Below are 21,734 nucleotides of genomic sequence, written 5' to 3' on the forward strand. Positions count from 1 at the left end.
AAAAATTGCCTTTGTAAAAAGACAAGTAGAAAAGCAGAAAAAGGAGGAAAGCCAGCTTCCTAAAGCTTCAATGACTGACAAGTCCCTTCATTGCATCTGTGGCAGATGGAGGTAGCTGCCACGCCAAAGGCTTGTGTTTCCTGGTCACAGTTTGGAATTGCCAGAAGCAGCTGCCCAGCTGGGACCTTTTCTAGGACCTATCTCAGGCAGGGTGCCTAATTCTGGCCAGTGGGATGTGGGCAGAGGTGATATAAGTCACGTCTAGGCCTCGCTCATTTAAAAGAAACCTCACCTTCCTCTACACTCTGTTCCCATCTGCTAGCTGGATATCGACACCCACAGTGACCTTAGAAGACATCAAGTATGTGGACGTCACATGTGGAAACTGGCAGGTCCCGGATTCCTGAATAAATGCTAGGATCAGAACACCTCTTGCCTCCCAAAACACTCCCTAGCACCAATTGGATTTAGGTAAGTGAGAAATAAAATTAAATTATGGTAAGCCATCCATATCTGATGGCTTATTACATTATCTTTATTGAGCAGTTGTTAAAAATTAGGAGATAAGCCTGACCAGGTGGTGGCGCAGTAGATAGAGCATCAGCCTGGGATGCTGAGGACCCAGGTTCAAAACCCCGAGGTTACTGGCTTGAGCACAGGCTCATCCACTTGCGCACAGGTTCACCAGCTTAAGTGTGGGATCATAGACATGATGCTTTGGTCGTTGAGCCCAAAGGTTGCTGGCTTGAGCAAGGGGTCACTGGCTTGGCTGGAGCCCCCTGGTCCAGATACATATGAGAAAGCAATCAATGAACAATTAAGGTGCCACAACTATGAGTTGATGCTTCTCATCTCTCTTCCTTTCTGTCTGTCCCCCCTCTCTGTCTCTCTCACTAAAAAAATCAGAAGGGAAAACTACATATTAATATGCAAAGATATTTAAGATAAAATGGTGGGGGGACAAGTTTCAGAGCAGTTTATAATCCCATCTGTAGAAAATGTGCCTATGTTCTTGTATATGCATAAAAGTATCTAAGAAATAACAGTGATTATCTCTTGGGAATCTGCTCGAAGGCTTGGGGGTGATAGGAAAACTGTCTTTTCTATTTACACCCCCTTATACTGTTTTTAAAAAATAATAGACATACATTTCTTTAAATGTAAAAGCTCTAGTCCAAAAGAAACAACCCATTAGCCTGCTTGCTCTCCGGATAGTGTCCGGTTTGGGGGGAGGCGTGGCACACCATCTAATGTCCTCGGCTGCCTTTACTGACCAGCAGCAGAAGAACATTCCACGAGAATGGCTGTCCTACAGAGCTGTTTGGTGCAGTGTCACTACCTGCCTTCTTCCTAGCCAGTCACATTGAAGCCAGTGTCCTTGGGCTTTCTACACAGTGAACGTCAAGGACTATTATCTTGAATCCTCTCCTTGCTTTGTTGATTTGTACTATAATAACCAGCCTCTCAAAAGGCACTGTGCTTTGCCTCTATATTTAGTGTGGCCAGTAGTGACCACAAATGGTTATGAAGCAACTGCCCCACTGTCATCTCTAGAAATGATAATGATGATCATTATTGCTACCCATTATTTATAACTAATCTGCTGAAACTAAGCACTGTGCCAGGTGCTTTACTTTACATATACTCTTTCTTCTCACAACACATGCCAGGTAAATAGTATTTTCATCCCTGGTTTACAGATGAGAAAAATGGAGGCTCAGAGGGGTTTAATAATAACATCAAGCACTGATTGAGCACCTAGTATGTTCTAGGTTCAGGTAATCCGGTTGCTAAGAACATAGAACCCTGATCTCACAAGAGCGTGCAATCCTATCAGGGTGTGTGTATATGTGTAGTGGGCACTCTTCCTGGAGTTAGGTCACACCAGTTGATAAACTTTGCCCTCGTGCACTGAACTTTCATTTAGCACTTTAATGCCAGCCCCTAAAATAGGAGCAGGTAGCTAAGAGAACCAGAGTTGAGAAAGGCCTTTTACATGAAAGATGGAGCCCCTAGCCGGTTTCCAAAGGACTCTGTGCCCATCACCCTCCCTACCCCCTCCTTTGTTCATGGTTCCTAAGGTTGAGATTTATTTTTTAATATTTATTTGATTTTAGAGAGGAAAAGAGAGAGACAGAAACTTTGATCTGTTCCTGCATGTACCCTGACCGGGGATTGAACCCACAACCTTGGCATATGATGACAATGCTCCCAACCGAGCTATCCAGGCAGGCAGCACAGGGCTGAGACCTTGTGGCTTCAGGAAAAGAGCAGTGGCCTCTTCATCTCCATTGTGCTCTCACTGGCCCCGCTCTATTCATTTCTCATTTGTCAGCTTCAGCGCCTCTTCTGGGGCCATGCAAGCGTTGTCACTCCCCGTACAATGAAATCCAGACTCCTCAGCGAGCCTTACAGGACCCCCAGGGGATCTGTCCTCCTCCTCTGGTTCCTGCTGTGTCACCCAGCGTGCCAACCTGCCTCCCCATCAGGGCCTTCCCACATGGAGCCAGCCCCCTTGACTGCCACCACCAACTTCTCTCACTCTTACTCATTTGTGCCATCCCACTTCACACGTCGTTTCCTGACCTCTCAGATGGGGTTAGTGATTTCATAATGTGCTGTCAGTACTCCTCGCTGTAAACATTTGTTTGCTGTCCATCCCCCCCCCCCCCCCCCCGCCGCCACTGGACTAGCATCTCCATGAGGGCAGAGGTCACCTGGGCCCTGCTCCCTGCTGGGCTGTTGGTCTCTGCCTCAGTGCTTGGCTCCTGATAGGTGTTCAGTGAGAAGAAATAAATGAGCTGATGCTAGTTGGCCAGTGAAGTAGGCATTTATTTGCACACGTACAATTATTTTTAAAAAATACTTAAAGATAGCACACTACATATAGGAAAGAACACACATTTAACTTACCCTCTATTAGTACTGCTACAGATAGTACCTTGTGTAAAAACCCAGAGTGTTATGTGGATGATTGTACTTGTAATGTATTTACAAGATGACATATAGTATGTATGTAATTTTGCACAGAAAAGTTGTCTTTCATTGGGGAAAAGCGCAGTGGTAGAGATGAACAATTTCAGATATAGAATCAGCAATAATAAAGTTACCTTTCTAGATGGTATTTTAATCATGAAGCTCTTTGTCTTCCTATCTAAAAAAATATGTCTATACCCATCATCATAAAATCTGCACTTTTGGGAGTAAGCCCAGGGTTAGGCCCCTGAAGGCTTTTCTTTCTCAATCACCTCCAGTATCCTCTGTAGTTCAGGTCTTCTGTCATACGTATTGCCCAGTGTTATGGCAGATACAGTTGTTATGGGAAATAGAGTGTTTTCTTACCTTCTTTTTACAGAGTAATGTAAACAATTAAGTCTCAGAACCTCTCACTAAAGTCTTCCCTCAGCTCTGAGATGTTCCCTTGAAGCAGAGGGTGTATGCGTGCATGCATGTATGCGTGCATATGAGGTGTGCATGTGTGTGCATGTGTGTGCGGTTTGTGCTCGTGTGCGGTGTGTGTGCACGGTGTGTGTGTGTTGGGGGGGCTCTGCACATTTTCTCAGGCCAGCTCCTCATCTTCAAGTCCCTGCTAAACAGGTGTTTGCTCAGAGGTCTGCTCGCCCCCTTCTCTTCTCCAGCTTCTCTCCATTTTAGCTCTTTCCACAATGTGTGATTGCTTTATTTATTTCTTTTTTCTCTTGCTCCCCTGATGGACAATAAACATGACCCTGAGGCCAGGGATTATACCACTCCTGCTCACTGCTGTATTTTTAGCATTAGTGATATCATCTCAAACAAAGTGGGCATTAATTTATTCAACAAATAAGTGGTGAACAACAAACAAATGTACCTGATCTTCTGGAGTATTTGAATGAATGAATGAATGAATGAATGGATGGATGGATGAATGAATGAATGATTTTCTCAGTTTGAGAAACTCAAATTGCTGGTAACCAGTGACTTAATAATTACTTATGAGTATATAGATTTTTCTTCTACTGTTGATTATCATTGAGTTCAGAGAATGAGTGGGGCCTGACCTGTGGTGGCGCAGTGGATAAAGCATCGACCTGGAACCCTGAGGTCACTGGTTCGAAGCCCTGGGCTTGCCTGGTCAAGGCACATACAGGAAGCAACTACGAGTTGCTGTTTCCTGCTCCTCCTTCCCTTTCTCTCTCTCTACTGTCTCTAAAATGAATAAATAACATCTTTATTTTAAAAAGAGAGAGAGTGAGTGGTTCTAAGACTCAAAATATGTATACAGATATGTATACAGGCATGTGCAAAAGTAGGTTTACAGTTGTGAGTACATCAAAGTTTGTTATATTATTTTCTTTCTTTCTTTTTTCTTTGTGACAGAGACAGAGAGAGACAGAGAGAGGGACAGATAGGAAGAGACAGACCAGAAGGGAGAGAAATGAGAAGCATCAATTCTTTGTTGCGGTTACTTAATTGTTTATTGATTGATTTCTCATATGTACCTTGGCAGGGGGGGCTAGAGCAGACTAAATGACCCCTTGCTCAAGCCAGCGACCTTGGGCTCAAGTTGGTGAGCCTTGCTCAAACCAGATGAACCTATGCTCAAGCTGGTGACCTTGGGGTTTTGAATCTGGGTCCTCTGCATCCCAGTCTGATGCTCTATCCACTGCACCACCACCTGGTCAGGCTGTGATATTATTTTCCATACAAACTACTATAAACTTACTTTTGCTCACCCCTCTATCTATATCTATATCTATATCTATATCTATATCTATATCTATATCTATATCTATATCTATATCTATATCTATATCTATATCTACATTTAATCTGGTTGGAAGAACCCAGGAAAAAACTCGCAGTTGCTCTACTTGGTAACCTGTAGGATAAGCTCCAATTTTGTGCTTTCCAGGGCACAATGCCAGTTCACCCTACGACTATGAAATGGTCTGAGTCCGCTCTCTCAGCATGTCCCAAGCTAGATTCCAGAGAAGTCTCCCAAAGTGCTCTGTGAAGTTAGATTCTCTTTCATGCCGAACTGCAGGAAACTGTTCAATAGCAACAGCTGTGCTAAGACAGTCATTCTGAGAAGGGGCTTCAAAAGTGAGCAGCAAAATGAAACACAAACCCTGCAGGAGCTCCACTGACTCTCGCGCCGTCGCAGGGAGCCTGGGGAAGGCGGACGGGAGTGGGACTGCTGACAGCCTTCCGTAGCCTGTGTGTGAGGGAGAGCAAGCCCGGGCAGGAGAAGGCCTTCAGGGGCACGGCCTCACAACCTCTAGCACCCAGCAATGAAAGATCTCCTCTCGGAGGCTGAGCTTCTTCATGGCACGGAGAATAGGCCTTGCCCATGACTGCAGCCAAAGGCCATCTCAGTGACCGTCTGCTCCCTGCAATGGGTGGGTAGAATTGCTCATAGAACACGGGTCAGTGCCACTTACTTCGCGGGAGTGGGTCATGGCTTTGTCAGGTGCAGTGAGCCCCGTCAGTAAGTGGTTATCCAGCTCACCAGCCTTTGTCGCAGTACTTCACCAGTGTGGGGGGGAGCTGGCCCCAAGTCTGAAGACGTTTCTGGTTGTCACACTAGGAGTGACCCTGGCATCTTATGGATAGGGCCTGGATGCTACTATCTCCCTGTAGTGCCCAGGACAGACCCCGCAGCAAATTATTTGGCCCAAAATGTCAATAGTGCCGAGGTTGAGGAAGTCTGGGCTCTCGTGACACCTGGCAGTCCCCTCTGGGAAGATGCAGCACTGTCCGTGTCAAGTGGCTACAGCTACTGTTTTATCTTCTTGGCTGGAATACAAATTTTTTCAGTTGTAGGGAAATTTTTTTCAATTTGATAAAGTAGATTGGATAATATAGAAATACCTCATATTAACTATACTTTTAAGACTTTTTTTTTTGACAGAGACAGAGAGAGTCAGAGAGAGGGACAGATAGGGACAGACAGACAGGAAGGGAGAGAAATGAGGAGCATCAATTCTTTTTTTCATTTTTTTTCATTTTTCTGAAGCTGGAAACAGGGAGAGACAGTCAGACAGACTCCCGCATGCGCCCGACCGGGATCCACTGGCACGCCCACCATGGGGCGATGCTCTGCCCACCAGGGGGCGATGCTCTGCCCATCCTGGGGGTCGCCATGTTGCGACCAGAGCCACTCTAGCGCCTGAGGCAGAGGCCACAGAGCCATCCCCAGCGCCCAGGCCATCTTTGCTCCAATGGAGCCTTGGCTGCGGGAGGGGAAGAGAGAGACAGAGAGGAAAGCGTGGCGGAGGGGTGGAGAAGCAAATGGGCGCTTCTCCTGTGTGCCCTGGCCGGGAATCGAACCCGGGTCCTCCGCACGCTAGGCCGACGCTCTACCGCTGAGCCAACCGGCCAGGGCAGGAGCATCAATTCTTCATTGCGACACCTTATGTTCATTGATTGCTTTCTCATATGTGCCTTGACTGGGGGGCTACAGCAGACTGAGTGACCCCTTGCTCAAACCAGCAACCTTTGGGCTCAAGCCAGCAACCATGTGACCCAGCTAAAGCCAGTGACCCCGTGCTCAAGCCAGATGTACTCACATTAAAGCCGGCAACCTCGGGGTTTCGAACCTGGGTCCTCTGTGTCCCAGTCCGACGCTCTATCCACTGCTCCACTGCCTGATCAGGCTGCTTTGGGATTCTTGATAGTCTTGGATCTTCCAAATAAATGGTTATTATATATAATTATAATAAATGTGAATGCAGCTTTGGGTTTGAATCTGTGAAATTTGAATTGACTATAAACCTTATAAAGGACTCATGAAATCTCTTGGAAGTTGCTGGTTTTGTTGGTGGGGGAGTGATAGGGAGCAGGGGGCGGGTGGGTATTATAGCACATTTTTCAGTAGAAACAGTGCTGTTGGTGGTATCTCCGGTTAATAATCTGTAAGAGTTGGCATAACCTGGAGAACAACAGAGGAACAGTGATAAACAGTGATCACAGTCTTACGGACGGACTGCTATGTGTAAAATGGTTTCTATGAGATAACAGATTCTGAACTGCAGCTCAAGCATCAGGCCCAGTAGCTGCAGGTGATTTCAGCAGATGGTAGATGCTACCAAACTCGGGGGCACCAGGAGCTGAGCACATTGCTGCCTCAATGCCACCAGGGTTCTGCCAGCAAGGAAGACAGGGCAGGCTCAGTGGAAAACCAGCCGTTCCGCCCAGGAACATGTGGTGTGCGCAGGCTGGCAGGAGGTGGAGCTGAGGTGGCATTTTAGTGCTACTGTCTCCTGCCGGTATGACCTTGGGGTGACGTTGCTGAATTTCTTAGAAAGTCTTCTGACATTTGTCAAGTGATGATAATAGCAATGTCATGGTGAGGATTAAATGACAATAAATACCCAGAGCACCGTGGAACCCAATAGTGTCAACGTTTCCTCCCTCCCATTGCAAACTTCCTCTTATCAGTAGTTGCTTGGTACCAACTCACATCTTTAATGAATGTCACTATTTGCCCAGGGCACACCATTAAACTGCTGCCAAATTAGAACCTTCTGGGATGGATGGAGCAACCTCACACCTTCGATAGCTAATTAACCTTCAGAAAGCCTGGTGAGCAGTGAGCAGCCACTGAGCAAGGACAGTGAAGTTTATTTTGGTGGCCCTGGTGTGCCTTCAGACCAAAACGAGGTAAGGGTACCTTGGCTTTGCCGGAGGTTGTGACATGTCTCTCTTTGACATCATCTCTCATTCCCCACCTACTGCTGAGCTGACAGCAGAATGAGATGAATTGAAACTGGGGGTGGGACTGACACTATACGTTTCCCTCATTTACCCCTCTCTATCTTCAGGATTTCTCTGATCCAAGTTCAGTCTAGCAGGTGCCATCTTAGAGAAGTCGGGGCTCTGGAGCAATTTATGAAAGACCACCAGCTGCAGGTTTTGCTTGTAAACATCTGCAATGCTCCCTCAGGAAGTGATTTATAGGAAAGAATGACAACAGAGAAGTTATGGAATTATGTGAGTAGATTGGAGATCTGAAAGGCCACAAACCCACCAGACTCCCCAGAAGTCCAATGTGCTCTGTGTTTTTCTCTTGTTGGAAAGTTTCTCGCATCTGTTTTTTGAAGGAGTGGAATTGCTTCAACACTTCCTTATCTTACGTATCTTTCTGACAGTAGGGTCCCGTTTGAACACTGTGCTGAATCTTGCTTAGATTAAGCCATACTGATGAGTGGGGTGGTATTATGGGAAGTGCCCCAGATTTAGATTCTGAAGGTCTGTGTTTGATTTTCCCTAATTGCAGTGTGACCTCAGGCCAGATGCTGAACCTCTCCAGCTCCCCTTTCCCTCATCTGGAGACAGGAGGGTTGGACTTGTGTAAGGCTGGTGGTTGTGGCCATGCAGATTTGCATTGAATTTGGGCAGATGGTAAAGGAACTGTGGAGCTGGAGGACGGTGGGCCTTTCCATTCATTGGAGGCTTGCAAAAACAGGCAAGTCAAAAGAAGAAAACAAAATAAAACAGAACAAAGGAAAACTGTTTTTTGCAATGGAGGGCAAGGGATCAGGAAACAAACCGTGCCTAGCTGGGGGGGGGGGGGGGGGGCGGGGGCGCTATCTGCTCTCATCGCCCCGAGGGGAAGCATGCATATCCATATAAGAGTGCTGTTAGCCTGGCCTGTAGTGGCGCAGTGGACAAAGTGTCGACCTGGAATGCTGAGGTTGCCGGTTGGAAACCCTGGGCTTGCCCACACAAAGCACATATGGGAAGCAGCTACTGTAAGTTGATGTTTCCCATTTCTCCTCTGTCTGTCTCATCTATCTAATAATCAATAAATTAAAAAAAAAGAGTGCTGTCATGTGCTCATGCACTAATTGTACAAAGTGCTTGCAGCTGGTAAGCCAGCGAGCAAGCCTAACAGGGTTGTGTGCCCCACAACTTGGTAGTCCTCGGGTTCTCAGACCTGCAACAGGACCTCCCACTGTGAGACTGTCACTCAGCTACAAATGTATGTGAGGGTGAAGCACGTGGGTGGGGAGGCCGTGCTTGAGAAAAACATTCTGTTTTAGCGTGAATTCTGCAGTACTAAGTTGGCAAAGACCTTGACCAGGCCTTCCTTTTGTGCAGCCCCCCAAGACAGTGAGAGGGGCCAGCATGACAAATGGAAAGAGAATGCATGGGCTCCGGAAAGGCTGAGGTTGCACATCAGGTCTGCCATTCACTAGGGCAACAATTTCTCTAAGCCTCAGTTCACTTACTTGCAAAACGGCGATAATAACACCCCAATGGCTGGGTTGTCCTGCGGCCTATAGGATACTGAGCTGAAAGTATCTTGCATGCAAAACGTGCTTGAAAAATGGTTGCTATTATTATCCTTCTGTTATTGATGTTATTATTAGGTACTGGGCTAATGTGGGGAAAAACAGGGTGTAAGTGAGCAAAGGAGGGCACCCAACCCAGAAGTCTTACCACGGGAAATAATGTCTAAGCCAGGAACTGAAGGCTCTGTGTGAGCTGGCCAGGTGAAAAGGGGTAAGAAGTGTGGAGCGACATATGCAAAGACCAGAGGGTGGCTGAGCCGTCAGAAGAATAAAACAGTTGACATGAACTTTAACATAATCATTTTGATATGGCAACTGTGAAGTGCAATTAATACTAGCACACAGGCCTGGCTTCTTGCTTAGTTAGAGAATGGCTTGGAAAGACTCTAACCCTGTGAATCTACATTCCCAAGCACAAATGCTGGTTGGCAGTGTCCTAGGGGGCTAAGTGTTGGACTTCCATATCACATAAACTCAGGTTCAAGTCCCAACTCAGCCTCTTCTGAGCTGGGTGACCTTGGATATAAGTCCATTCAACCTCTCTGGGCTGTTATTTTCTTATCTTAAAATCGATACTAATTCTGGTATCAACCCTGTAGCACCATAGTGATATTCAAATGAGACTATTATATAAAGTCATCAAGATGGTAAATGGCGTGGGCTCAACTCTTAGTAAAAAATAAATTTGTGGAATCCACCCCTAACCTAAACATTATTTGGTACCCAAGAATTGTGTTTTTAGAAAAGAAATCCAACCTACTCCAAACAGCATAGCTAATGCATATTGAGAATTTGCACATGCTAGCTCTGCCCTGCATACCTTACGTGGGTTACTTTATTTAATGCTCACAACAACCTAGTAATGGAAGTGCTACTATTCTCCAGGTTTCACAAACTAGAAAACCAAGGTGGAGAGGTTTAGTGACTTGCCTCAGGTCATCAAAAGCTAAGAGAAAGCAAAAGTAGTCTTAAAAATCCAGTGCCCTGACCACACCAAATGCTGATGAGGCTGGGAGGCAGCAGGAACTCTCACTCATTCTTGGTGGGACTGTAAATGGCACAGCTACTAGGAAAGGCAGTCTGTTAAAAGCTACACATTCTCTTCTGTTGGATCCAGCAATTGTGCTCCTTTGTATTTACCCAAAGGAGTTTAACACTTATGTCCACACAAAAGTCTGAGCACAGATATGTATAGCCTCTTTATTCATAATTGGCAAAACTTGGAAGCAACCAAGATGTCTTTTAGTAGGTGAGTGGATAAACTGTAGTACATCGAAACAATGGAATATTATTCGGCATGAGAAAATGAAATTAGCAAGTAAGCGATGAAAAGACATGGAAGAAGCATAAATGCCTGTTTCTAAGTAAAAGGAGCCAATCTGAAAAGGCTACACACTGTCTGATTCCAACAGTATGACATTCTGCAAAATAAAAAACTATGGAGACAGTAAGAAGATCACGACTGCCTGTTAGGGAAAAGGGAGAGATGATTAGGCAGAGCACGGGGGATTTTTCAGGCACTAAAGCTACTCTGTAAAATACTGCAATGGTGGATACATGTCATTATACATTTGTTCAAAGTCTTAGGTGTACAACACCAAGAGTGAACTGCAAAGTAAACCATGGACTTTGGGAGAAAACAATGTGTCAATGTAGGTTTTTGAATTTTTATTTCTCGATTTTAGTGAGAGAGAGGAAGGGCAAGAGAGAGAAAAGATAGGAACATTGACCTCTTCTTGTACATGCCCTGACCAGGGATCAAACCCTCAACCTCCGCACTTCTGGATGATGCTCCAACCAACCAAGCTATCCGGCCGGGGGAATGTAGGTTTGATTGTAACAATGTACCACTGTGGCACTGGATGACCCCGGTAGGAGGAGTTGTGGGGGGATTATATGGAAACTCTGTATTTTCTGCTCAATTTTTCTGTGGAAGTAGAACTGCTCCTAAAAAATAAAATTTATTAATTACATAAAACCCCACCAGGCTTTAAACCCAAGAAGTTGGGTTCCAGAGCACACCCCTTTAACCACTATGCTATACTATCCCTGGCTTCTAATGGGAGAGAAAATCCAACTTTTAATAGAAATAAAAAAGGAAAAGACTTACATACATGCAAAGTGAAGTGAGGAAATTGCTGGGTGTTGGCATGTGCTTACAGTTACGGCCTCCAAGCCTTGCTGATCCTTTCTGGAGCCCAGCAAGGCTTTGACTGAGGCTGATTATGCCGACTCCTGCCTCATGTGCAGTGTTCGGTGAAAAGCACTTGACGTGTGGCGTGAGGCCAGCATCCCCAGGGGCCTTTGGTCTGGAAAACAGCTGTAAGAAATCTGGGGCTGCCAGATGAAAGCTTCGTCAGCTGGCCTGCCCCAAAGCTGGGAGGACTATCTGCTGATGTGGCCAGCCTCCAGCTGTCCTATTTTTAGAGAAGCATTCTTTCTTTCTAAGGCCCTGAGTTTGACAAAGGAGCAAGCCAGCTCCGTCCCAAGGCACAGCCTGTGCACACCTAGCCACTCTGCTCATTTGCCTGACTTACAGTTCATTATCTGTGGGTTTGTGGACAAATATACCAATGCATTTGACCAAAGGATTTATAAAGTGTTAGTTCATTCCCCGGCTGGGGGTACCCAGTGTGAGGGGATTGCTCTCTTCACTGGAAGAGAAAACATGAGACATTGTCATGCTCAAACAAGAACGTCTTGCCAGCATGTCAAAGAATACCATTCAAGGTCAGTAAAAAGCCATTTAAAAAAAAAGCCAATTTTTGTTGTAAGGAAGCAAATCCCTGTACGGGAGGGATCCTCCACAGGATTAAATTCTGTCTTTATCCATCAGGTGGAGGAGGAGTTAAGACAGTGAACCAGAGGATATGGGGTTGGCCTAGCCAGCTTTAGGCCCTCCCAACACCCAACCAGGAGACCAGATGGGCCCCAGGAATTGAGAGAAACAGCTCCAGAGCTGGCTCAGGGCTCAACTCACTTGAGCAGCCAATAGGACTCCCTGGAATAATCCCAGCCCAGTACCTAATAATAACATCAATAACAGAAGGATAATAATAGCAACTATTTTTCAAGCATGTTTTGCATGCAAGATACTTTCAGCTCAGTATCCTATAGGCCGCAGGACAACCCAGCCATTGGGTGTTATTATCGCCGTTTTGCAAGTAAGTGAACTGAGGCTTAGAGAAATTGTTGCCCTAGTGAATGGCAGAGCTGATATGCAACCTTAGCCTTTCCAGAGCCCATGCACTCTCTTTCCATTTGTCATGCTGGCCCCTCTCACTGTCTCGGGGGGCTGCATAAGAGGAAGGCCAGGTCAAGGTCTTTGCCAACTTAATACTCCAGAATTCACGCTAAAACAAAACGACGTTTTTCTCAAGCACCCTTTATTGTGACTTTATGTCTGGCTTCTCACTAGGCTGAGCCATATGAGTGCAGAAACCTTGGTCTTGCACACTGTTGTATGCCCAACCCATAGAATAGCACCTGGCACCTATGTGGGCTTAACAGATATTACTGGAATGAATGGCTGAATGACTGGGCATGAAAGGCTAGTGCTGGGCTGTGACAATGGGTTTGGTGCATTTCTGAGCTCAGTACTGTGGCTATCTCAGCATTGGCTCTGATCTCAGGAATTCACCATGGTGTTTAACTTGGGATCGTTCAATTTCTAGGTCCCTTTCTCCTATTGCACCAGTAAGGCAAGCAGTAAGGAATGATGTGGATAGGGATGTTTTAACACTTGAGTAGCTTCCTGGGCTCTAAAGCTCAACCCAATCACCCTATGAACAGGGCATGAGCACCAAATAAATTTAATCCATTCTGTGGTCCTTTGTATTCTTCATGGGGGTCCCACACTGACTTTCTCAGGGTCTGAACTGCTGATAAATCCGAGGTACATGGTGGTTTTGCCATATTGGTTGTTCAAATGTCAACATGCTTCCACACCAGTTGGTGAGAACTCTTGTCCAGAGACTGCTGAGTATGCTTCTCATTGCTCCAGCTTCCCTGGCCCCACTCCTAGGACTTCTGACCTCTCCACAATCCAGGAATAAGGTGGTAACACCTGGTACAACAGGAAGCTGCCAGGGCCCTATTTCAGTACTATTGCTTCATCGTATTGCTTCAGTTCAAGTCTTTACACAATTGGAGTACTACGCCTGGTATAGTCCTTCTTGTGTTCTTGGGGAATAATAGCACAGGGAACGGGGGAGAGGCAGAGGAGCAGGAGAACTCAGACTGTCTCTCTGCTCCCCTGGCACCTGCTCAGAACTCAGAGGATGCAGGAATTCAGTCATTTCAGAGGGGTGATCAGTGGTTTACATGCGGCCTCTAGCTACGTGCCGCATGGACGGCTGCTCCGCACTTTTCTTCAAGAACATTCTATATGCAGGTGGTTTCTAGAACAACAGCCACCACTTTCGAGCTCTTTCTAAGTGCTCAGTACTCACCTAAATGTCCATTTACCTCTCCTAACAACTCCACAGAGCTTGTGAGAGGTAAGGTTGGGAGTCTGAGTCCTGAGGCTGCAGCCCTGCAGGGATTGCATCGGTGGCGGGTGTCTTAGTGCTAAGGTTGAGGGCCAGAGGCTTCTGGCAGGGGAGGCAGTCTTCCAGGAGAGAGTGCAGAAAAGTGACCCATTCATGGAGAGGGCTGCCACATAGACATGTCCCTGTGGCCGTCACAGGAAAGCCTCCCCAGAATCCTAGGCCTTTGTGGGTGGCTGCTCCGGGGCCTCCCTGCTTTGAGCCTCTGTTCTAACCTCTGTTGGAAGTGAGTCAGCCACAAATGTTCTCTCTGGGACACCTGCCCCGAGGGCAGTGTACTCAACTGGCCCTGTGACCTGTCCTGAGGCTGCAGTCTACACTCAGCCACCATACAGCCCTGGCTCTCTGGGAAGCACACAGAGGCAGGCTGAGAGTCTGCAAATCTGGCATGGAACTATGGGCCACACTCTTCCTGGATGTCCCCAAAGCAAACAAACTCCTGTCGTTTTGACTTAAAAAAGGAATGTGGAAATCACATCTAAGAATAGAAAATTCTTAAAGGGAAACCATCTTTAAAAATATTCTTCAATGGAGAATATATATGATACTTGGATTGCAATTATGAAAAAGAGAAAGGATAAAAAAAGGATTGGAAGGAAGCATGTCAAAATGCTAACAGTGGTTTTGATAATGGGCACGTAATTTTTCTTTCCAATTTTTCCGAAGGGTTTACTTTTATAATGAAAAACATGTATATTTAAATTCCCCCTTTCCTTCTGGGATTTCTTAGTCTACGTTGAGGAGTTAGACAGGGACAGATGACCAGAAGGAGGAGACCAGCCAATCTCCTCTCTCCTTTGTGATTTTGAGTGTCACATCACTGCCTTGATCACATTCCTCATTTGTAAAATGGGGAGAATAGAAGAACAGCAGGACTTTATAGAGTTAGAATGAGCGCCACATGGGATAATCCGAGGGGAAATTTTGTGACAAGTCTGGTCCATGGTAAATGCTCACAGTGTTAGTTATCATGATCACTAACTCGCTGATGGTGTTATTCTCACAAACATCAGTGTTATCATGACCACCAGAGGGCACTCCTGGCCCCGGGAGTCTGCCATTCCTTGGGACGGCAGGATTCGTGTTTCAGGTAGACAGATGTGGGGAGAAAGTGCAGAAATGCCTCTTCCTTGCTGCTGACCTCTAAGTTTCCAGCCATGTGCTGAAAAAGAAATCAACTTTAGGGTTGGAAGTTGCTGACTTCCTCTAGCAGACACTGACTTTGTTGTTACCAGGAATGCACATTTGATTCAAATCTTTCTTCTGGCGTTCCCGTGGGCAAGGAGCACAGGCATTCTCCCTTGGGTGTGGGACGGGGACTCTCCCAGGCGGGGAGAGAGAAGAGGAAGGTGAGTGAGCCTGAGGTCTCTGCTGCTCGGGGTGGGAGGTAAGGGTGCCGGAGGGGCCATGTTCTCTGTTCCACTGTTGCTGGCTCTGTCTGGTAGGCCACATGAAAAGAGGTGAATTCCTAGGCAAGGTCGTGCAGTAGCATGACTTTATTCTCTGTGGGTTGGTGATCTCTCTCGAGCCCTGACCTTTCCTCTCAGCCCGACTTGTTTGAATATCCAGTTGTCTATTTCATATCTCTACGTGGATGGGGTTTAATATACCCAAAATAAAACTATTTCTCCATCAACATTAACTATTACAACCAAAACAAATAAAAAAATAAACCTGTACTCTCAAAATGCCACTCATTTGTAAAACAAGTACTCCAGTGCCAGGCAGTGGACCAGTCCCTGGGGAACAGTGGTGCGGGAGCAGGCACGGTCCCTCCTGATGGGGAGACAGGAATAGAAACTGAGTGTCCTTACAAGGAAGCTGGTGATGCTGCTCCACTGTGCGCTGGCGAAAAAACAAAACACAAAAACGTGGGGAGCCTTGTGCTTGCTTCTGGGTACACATTGAGTAGGGCCTTTGTGAAGTCATGACACTCCCAGCAGAGCGAGATCCAGCCAGGGAAGAGTTTCAAGATCATGAGATGTAGAGAATCTCATGATCTTTATATGATTTGGGTCTTGGTTTGGCAAGATTTGGTCTCAAGAAAATAAGTGTGTGTGTGTGTGTGTGTGTGTGTGTGTGTGTGTGTGTGTGTGTTAGAAGCAGCATAATGGCATTTTTCAATTGTCCGAGGCTGGTCCCGAGCATGGGAAAGGAAGAGCTACAGATTGGGCCCTCAGGCGGAACGAGAGCCAGTGGGATCTGGTTGCCAGAAGGCAGCTTTTGAGGCAGAACGAGAGCCAGTGGGGTCCGGTTGCCAGAAGGCAGCTTTCAGCTCAGTCTGGAGTGTGATGTTCCAGTTCCCAGTGGGCCCCCTTGGGACAGGTGAATGGTCTTTCACTGGAGGGAGTCCTGCTAGATGGGTCTCGGCAGGGATAGCGTAGAGAGAATTCTTTCACAAGATGGGACACTGGTCTAAGTGACACCAACATTTCCTTCCCACCCCAAGGTTCTAGGAACTGGCTGATCAGTGACATGGAGACCCAAAGTGAACACATTTACTGTAACTGGCCTGAGGGGCTTTCAGCAGCCTCTGAGGTCTGTTTCTAGTGTCCTGCTGGGGAAGAGACTCTCTACTCCATAATCTCACGTTGATTCAACAAGAGGACCAGCTGGCACTGAGGGGCCCCCAGATGTGGTGAGGCTGAAGCTCCCCAGCTGTGCTCAGACCGGAGGTTATGTGGGACACCCTCCCACCTCTCCCCTACTCCACCCATACTTCCCTCTCTTACTTTCCCTGTTATCATCCTAGATGTAAGACTCAGAGTTCTAGCAAGCTTTGCTCCCATCCCTCAAGCCCCTCCATTCTTGGAGCACCTTCCTTTAAAGTTTCACACATTCAGGTCCCTCCCCGGTACTGGGACTCATGGAGGTTGGCAGTGGCACGCCAGCAGAATGTTCTGAGGCTTACAGTGTTGTCCTTTAGCTTGTACCATGCCCTCGTCCTAGGCGGGGCCTGTCTGGTGAGCGGATCACAACAGGGGACCAGTGTGGTTATTTATTTATGTGTGTGTGTGTGTGTGTGTGTGTGTGTGTGTGTGTGTGAGAGAGAGAGAGAGAGAGAGAGAGAGAGAGAGAGAGAGAGATTGGGCCTCCAGAAAGGGCATGCTGATTTGAAGTCACAAATTGTTTACATAGACAGGGTCCCCACACAGTGTAGGTGTGGTCCTGATTACTCCCCAGCCCTGCCTATGACTCAAATCTCCCCCTCGGAGGCAATTTCAAGTCCATCTGGGAGCCCTGCAGGATGAACATCACGACACCCACAGTTTTAGATGGATGGAGCCGGATGTCCGACCTGGGGCTTTCTCTGCTCCACATGCTCAAGTGCTGTCACCAGGAGGGCGGGGCGGGGCCATTTGAGGAGCCCCTCCCCCATTTCTGTTCTCCTCCTTGGCCTCTGCTTCTGCAAGTAGAGTTTGCTATATTCTGTTTTGTCAAATTGGTCTAAAGCAGGATATTGAAGAAATTCTGTACCTAGATCCTTGGTTCAGCAAGGAGTCATTTTTATACCTTCAAAGAAGCAGCATTAAACATTCTCAAAATTTACTTTTGCTCTAAAGTCAGGCTCATCTCAACAACTAATAATAAAGATAATTAACAATTACGCAGTTACAAGTTTGCATCAGACAGTGCTAATTGCTTTACACCCACTATTTCACTTAATCTTTAAAACAACCTGATGAAGAAGGAACTAGCATAAATGAATTTTATTTTTTTGTGTGTGTGTGTTGTTTTTTCTTTTTGTGACAGAGACAGAGAGAGTCAGAGAGAGGGACAGATAGGGACAGATAGACAGGAAGGGAGAGAGATGAGAAACATCAATTCTTCGTTGCGGCAGTTTAGTTGTTCATTGATTGCTTTTTGATATGTGCCTTGATGGGGGGGGGGGCTACAGCAGACTGAGTGACACCTTGCCTGAGCCAGCGACCTTGGGCTCAAGATGGCGAGCTTTGCTCAAACCAGATGAGCCTGTGCTCAAGCCAGCGACCTTGGGGTTTCAAACTTGGGTCCTCCGCATACCAGTCCGATGTTCTATCCACTGTGCCACCGCTTGGTCAGGCAATGAATTTTATTGTTGATAAAATTGAGGCTGAGGCACATCAGGTAACTCGTCCTAGGTGCCACAGCTCGCAAGTGTCTGAGCCTCAGTAGAACCCAGTGCCTGCGTCAGAATCACCATACCATTAAATAACATAGTGATTTACTAACAACAGCAGACACGAAGTGCTTACTATATGACAGACAATGCACTGAGAGTTTTGTGTGAATGGCTCATTAAATACTCCCAGTAACAGCTATTATTATTATCTCCACTTTATCTGCAAGAAAACCAAGTCACAGAAAGTTTAAGGAACTTGTCAGAAGCTGTGGTGGGGCCAGAATTTTCAGACAAGCCATCTCATTCCAAGAGCTCACATTTTTACCCGTTATGTTCAGCAATGTCTCTTCCTAAGAACGGTTGACCAGGACATGTTTGAAGTGTGGGATAGAAAGTGAAAGTAGGCTCAGTCTGCCCTCTGCACCCCTGGTGCACTGTGGGGACCAGAAGGTGGTTGGTGTATCTTACATAACCTTCCCCACTGACCCACAGAGTACATGCTATCGCTGAAAAACTCCCTAGAAAGGTGTGTTCCTGGCACCCGGCTGGCATCACACAGGGGGGCGAGATGCCCACGTGATGCTCATCTGCTCTTTTTTGATTCCAGGAGGGATGGGATTGTGTGAATCAGTAGTTCCAAATTCTAGAGGTCGCCATCCATTACAGACAGCTCCAGATCTTAGGAACTCTGTTCATATCCAAGTTTTACTGTGTGTTTGATGGGGTGACAACAGAGTGGCGTTTGCAAAGGCTGTGCACGGAGGTCACATGATCCGTTGGCTTCAGGTGACAGAGGCAAAGCAGCTGCAGAGAAATGCCCTGGTGGCTGCGGCCAGACCCCACAGAGGCCAAGGGGAAGCTGAGGGAGAGTGTATTTCCTTTATTTATTTATTTTTTTTTAAGAGAGAGAGAGACAGAAAGACAGGGACAGGAAGGGAGAGAGATGAGAAGCATCAAATCTTTGTGTGGTACCTTAGTTGCTCATTGACTGCTTTCTCACATGTGCCTCGACTGGGGGACTGCAGCTGAGCTGGTGACCCCTTGCTCAACTCAGTGACCTTCGGGCTCAAGCCAGTGACCATGGGGTCATGTCTATGATCCCATGCTCAAACTGGTGAGCCTGCACTCAAGCTGGCGACCTCAGGGTTTTGAACCTGGGTCCTGGGCGTCCCAGGCTGACTCTCTATTCACTGTGCCACCGCCTGGTCAGGAAGGAGAGGGTCATTTCTGGGCTGAGGCTAGGCTTCCTCCTCTGTGTGTTCAGACTTCATAGGGTTTCTCCCACAGGCTGAGTATCTCTGGATGTGTATCCTGAGGAAAGTGACTCTGGACTTGGTGTTGGCTCCACACAAAGCCAGTGTCCATCCACACAAGAATGTCCTTGCCTCTTGTGCTTGGTGCTCCTCCTGAGATCCTGTCTCTTATCAACTTCTGATCCTTTGTGGCTTTTAGATATTTTGTTTCCCAAGCATTGAGCAAGTTGGATCTCCTTCCCAGCTGTCTCCTACCTACACCAACTCTTAGCTCTTTCTTCGTCCTCTACTTACTAACGTATATTTTTCATCTCCCCACTCTGTGCAGCTGGCCGTGCTATTCAGAGCTTCATGCCACTTGCTCTGGAGCTGACCTCAGAGTGACTGCTGGATCCCAAGGGTGACGTCTGGAAATAGCAGGCTCCAGGCTGCCTTTACCCATGGCAAGAGACAACCAGGTGCCAGCTACTGCGAACAGCAGCTGTGGCGGTGTGAACCCGACGGCAGAGGCTCGAGTTACTCCACTGGGAATGACACAGAAACGACAGGCTGTTTCTGGGTCGTCTGGGATCTGACATCCCTGCAAGGCCTGCTGCCAATGGGGCCTGGTCAAGCGAGGTTGATCAGTGCCGGGAGTCCCTGCGTCTTGCATGATTTGCACTGTCATCGAGCCAGGGCGAGTACTGAGACTGTACCATTTACCCAGACAGGCAGGTCAGAAAGAGAAGAGAATCCAGCTCTCACAGCCTGAGTGGCAGCAGGGGCTGCTGGGAGATCAGAGCAGGAAGTGGAAAGGTGACCTGAGGCTTTGGCTTTGCCTCCCCTTTGTTCCCTCCTTATACAGTTTACAGAACAGACAGTGGTTGGGGTCTCCATGGAGCTAGTGATGCTTTAGTAAACAAATCGAAAACTCAAGAGACCCACCAGGATCAAGTAGGCCACAACTGAGTAAAGCAGGCCTTACGGAGGAGAGTAGGGAGTGGTGGGGACTGTGGCATATTGGAGAATTCTGGCTAGGCAAGAACATTCAGAAAATCAGATTCAAAATACCAGCCAGTAGTTTCCTGCTGCAGACCAAAGTTTTAGCTCTAATTTTGTCTCTGATTGCTAAGTAAAGGAACTTATTCTGAACTAAACCTTATTCTGCTCAATGTAAAAAAAAAAGACAAAAGAAACAGATTCAGTAAAATTGCTTTAATCACTTCTACTGTTATACTTTTTCTTCATGGAAACTGGTACTTCTGGAATGCCCCCCTACAAACTCTGGGGTTATGAGCATATCAGTGACCTTATGTAAAAGTTAGCCCCAACATTCACACATAATGAGAAAATTAATAGAGTGAAAATTACCATTTGCAAGTCTCTTAGAAAGGAACTATGTTGGGCACTTCTCAGGAAGTCCACAAGCTTAGATGCTGAAAATTAGTGAAGACTTTTCAGTGGAGCTGCAGTGGAAGTAGTGGGCTTGTGTTTAAGAACTAAGTTGTTTGAGAAATTATAGTGCTGTAGCTTTAAACACCAGAATCACTCTCAGCACCTCCGAATCGAGGCTGACCGAGTGGGATTTCCACTTTCCACCCCCCATTCACTCTGAGGTATATATTCCCTCGGAGAAGGGTAGACGTGGGAGGGTCTTTCCTTTACGCACGTATGTAAGTGCTTCTCTTTCCTTGGTCAAGCTCACAGTTGAATTCCTACAGGTGACACACATTTAATAAGACTCGAGTGGCCTGAGGGATGCATGGCTGTACCTCATAAGTGCACAGAGGAAAAGGAATTGGTGTTCTTGCACTGGGTCCACAGACTTGCTTCAGGCACCCAAACATGCTTTGACTAATGACAGAATGCAAGCCTATGTTATATCCAAGAGTTTAAGCTGTCTCTGATGAAGGAAGGGGTCAGGAGAACAGGTGTAACTGCAAGGAAGATGTTTATAGAGAAATGACCTCTAGTGTTTGGCTTTCCTTCAGGGAAATGATGCATTTGCCTCATGGTTTATGTGCAGGCCTGATTTTTTTTTTTTTATCCAAAAAAATTTTTTTTTAAGATTTTTACTTATTGATTTTAGAGAGAGAGGGAGAGTGGAAAAGAGAGAAGTATCAACTCATAGTTGCTTAACTCTAGTTGTTCATTGATTGCTTCTTGTATGTGCCTTGACCGGGCAAGCGCGGAGTTTGAACCAGCGACCTCAGTGTTCCAGGTCAATGCCCCATCCATTGCGCCACTACAGGTCAGGCCCAGGCCTGATTTTGAATCCCAATTCTGTCAGTTACCAGCTCTGTGACATGAGCACACTATTTCATTTCCCTGAACCTTAGTTTTCCTGTCTGTAAAATGGACGTAATGACACCTCACACTTTGTTACGAGAAGTAAGTGTGATCTTGTGTGCATAGCACTTGGCACACGATTGATGCCCAATAAATGCTGGCTTCCTGAGCTTCCCCACCAGCCTTGCAAGGCTAAGGCAGTGGGACTAGTCTGTTGTTCATTGTGTTGTTGTTTTTGTATGCAGTGTAGAATCATAGAATCAGCAATGAACATAAGAGACCTGGG

General features: G+C 46.6%; 1 long non-coding RNA gene across 1 annotated transcript; it reads left to right on the forward strand.

Moving 5' to 3' along the window:
- The first annotated feature begins 317 nt into the window (after window positions 1-317).
- Window positions 318-20,383, forward strand: LOC136393085 (uncharacterized). Its single transcript, XR_010749032.1, has 3 exons — window positions 318-471; window positions 7,474-7,644; window positions 19,509-20,383. It is a non-coding gene; the product is annotated as an uncharacterized lncRNA (long non-coding RNA).
- Window positions 20,384-21,734: the final 1,351 nt, after the last annotated feature.

The sequence above is a fragment of the Saccopteryx leptura genome, chromosome 2, assembly GCF_036850995.1.
Source record: "Saccopteryx leptura isolate mSacLep1 chromosome 2, mSacLep1_pri_phased_curated, whole genome shotgun sequence".
NCBI lineage: Eukaryota > Metazoa > Chordata > Mammalia > Chiroptera > Emballonuridae > Saccopteryx > Saccopteryx leptura.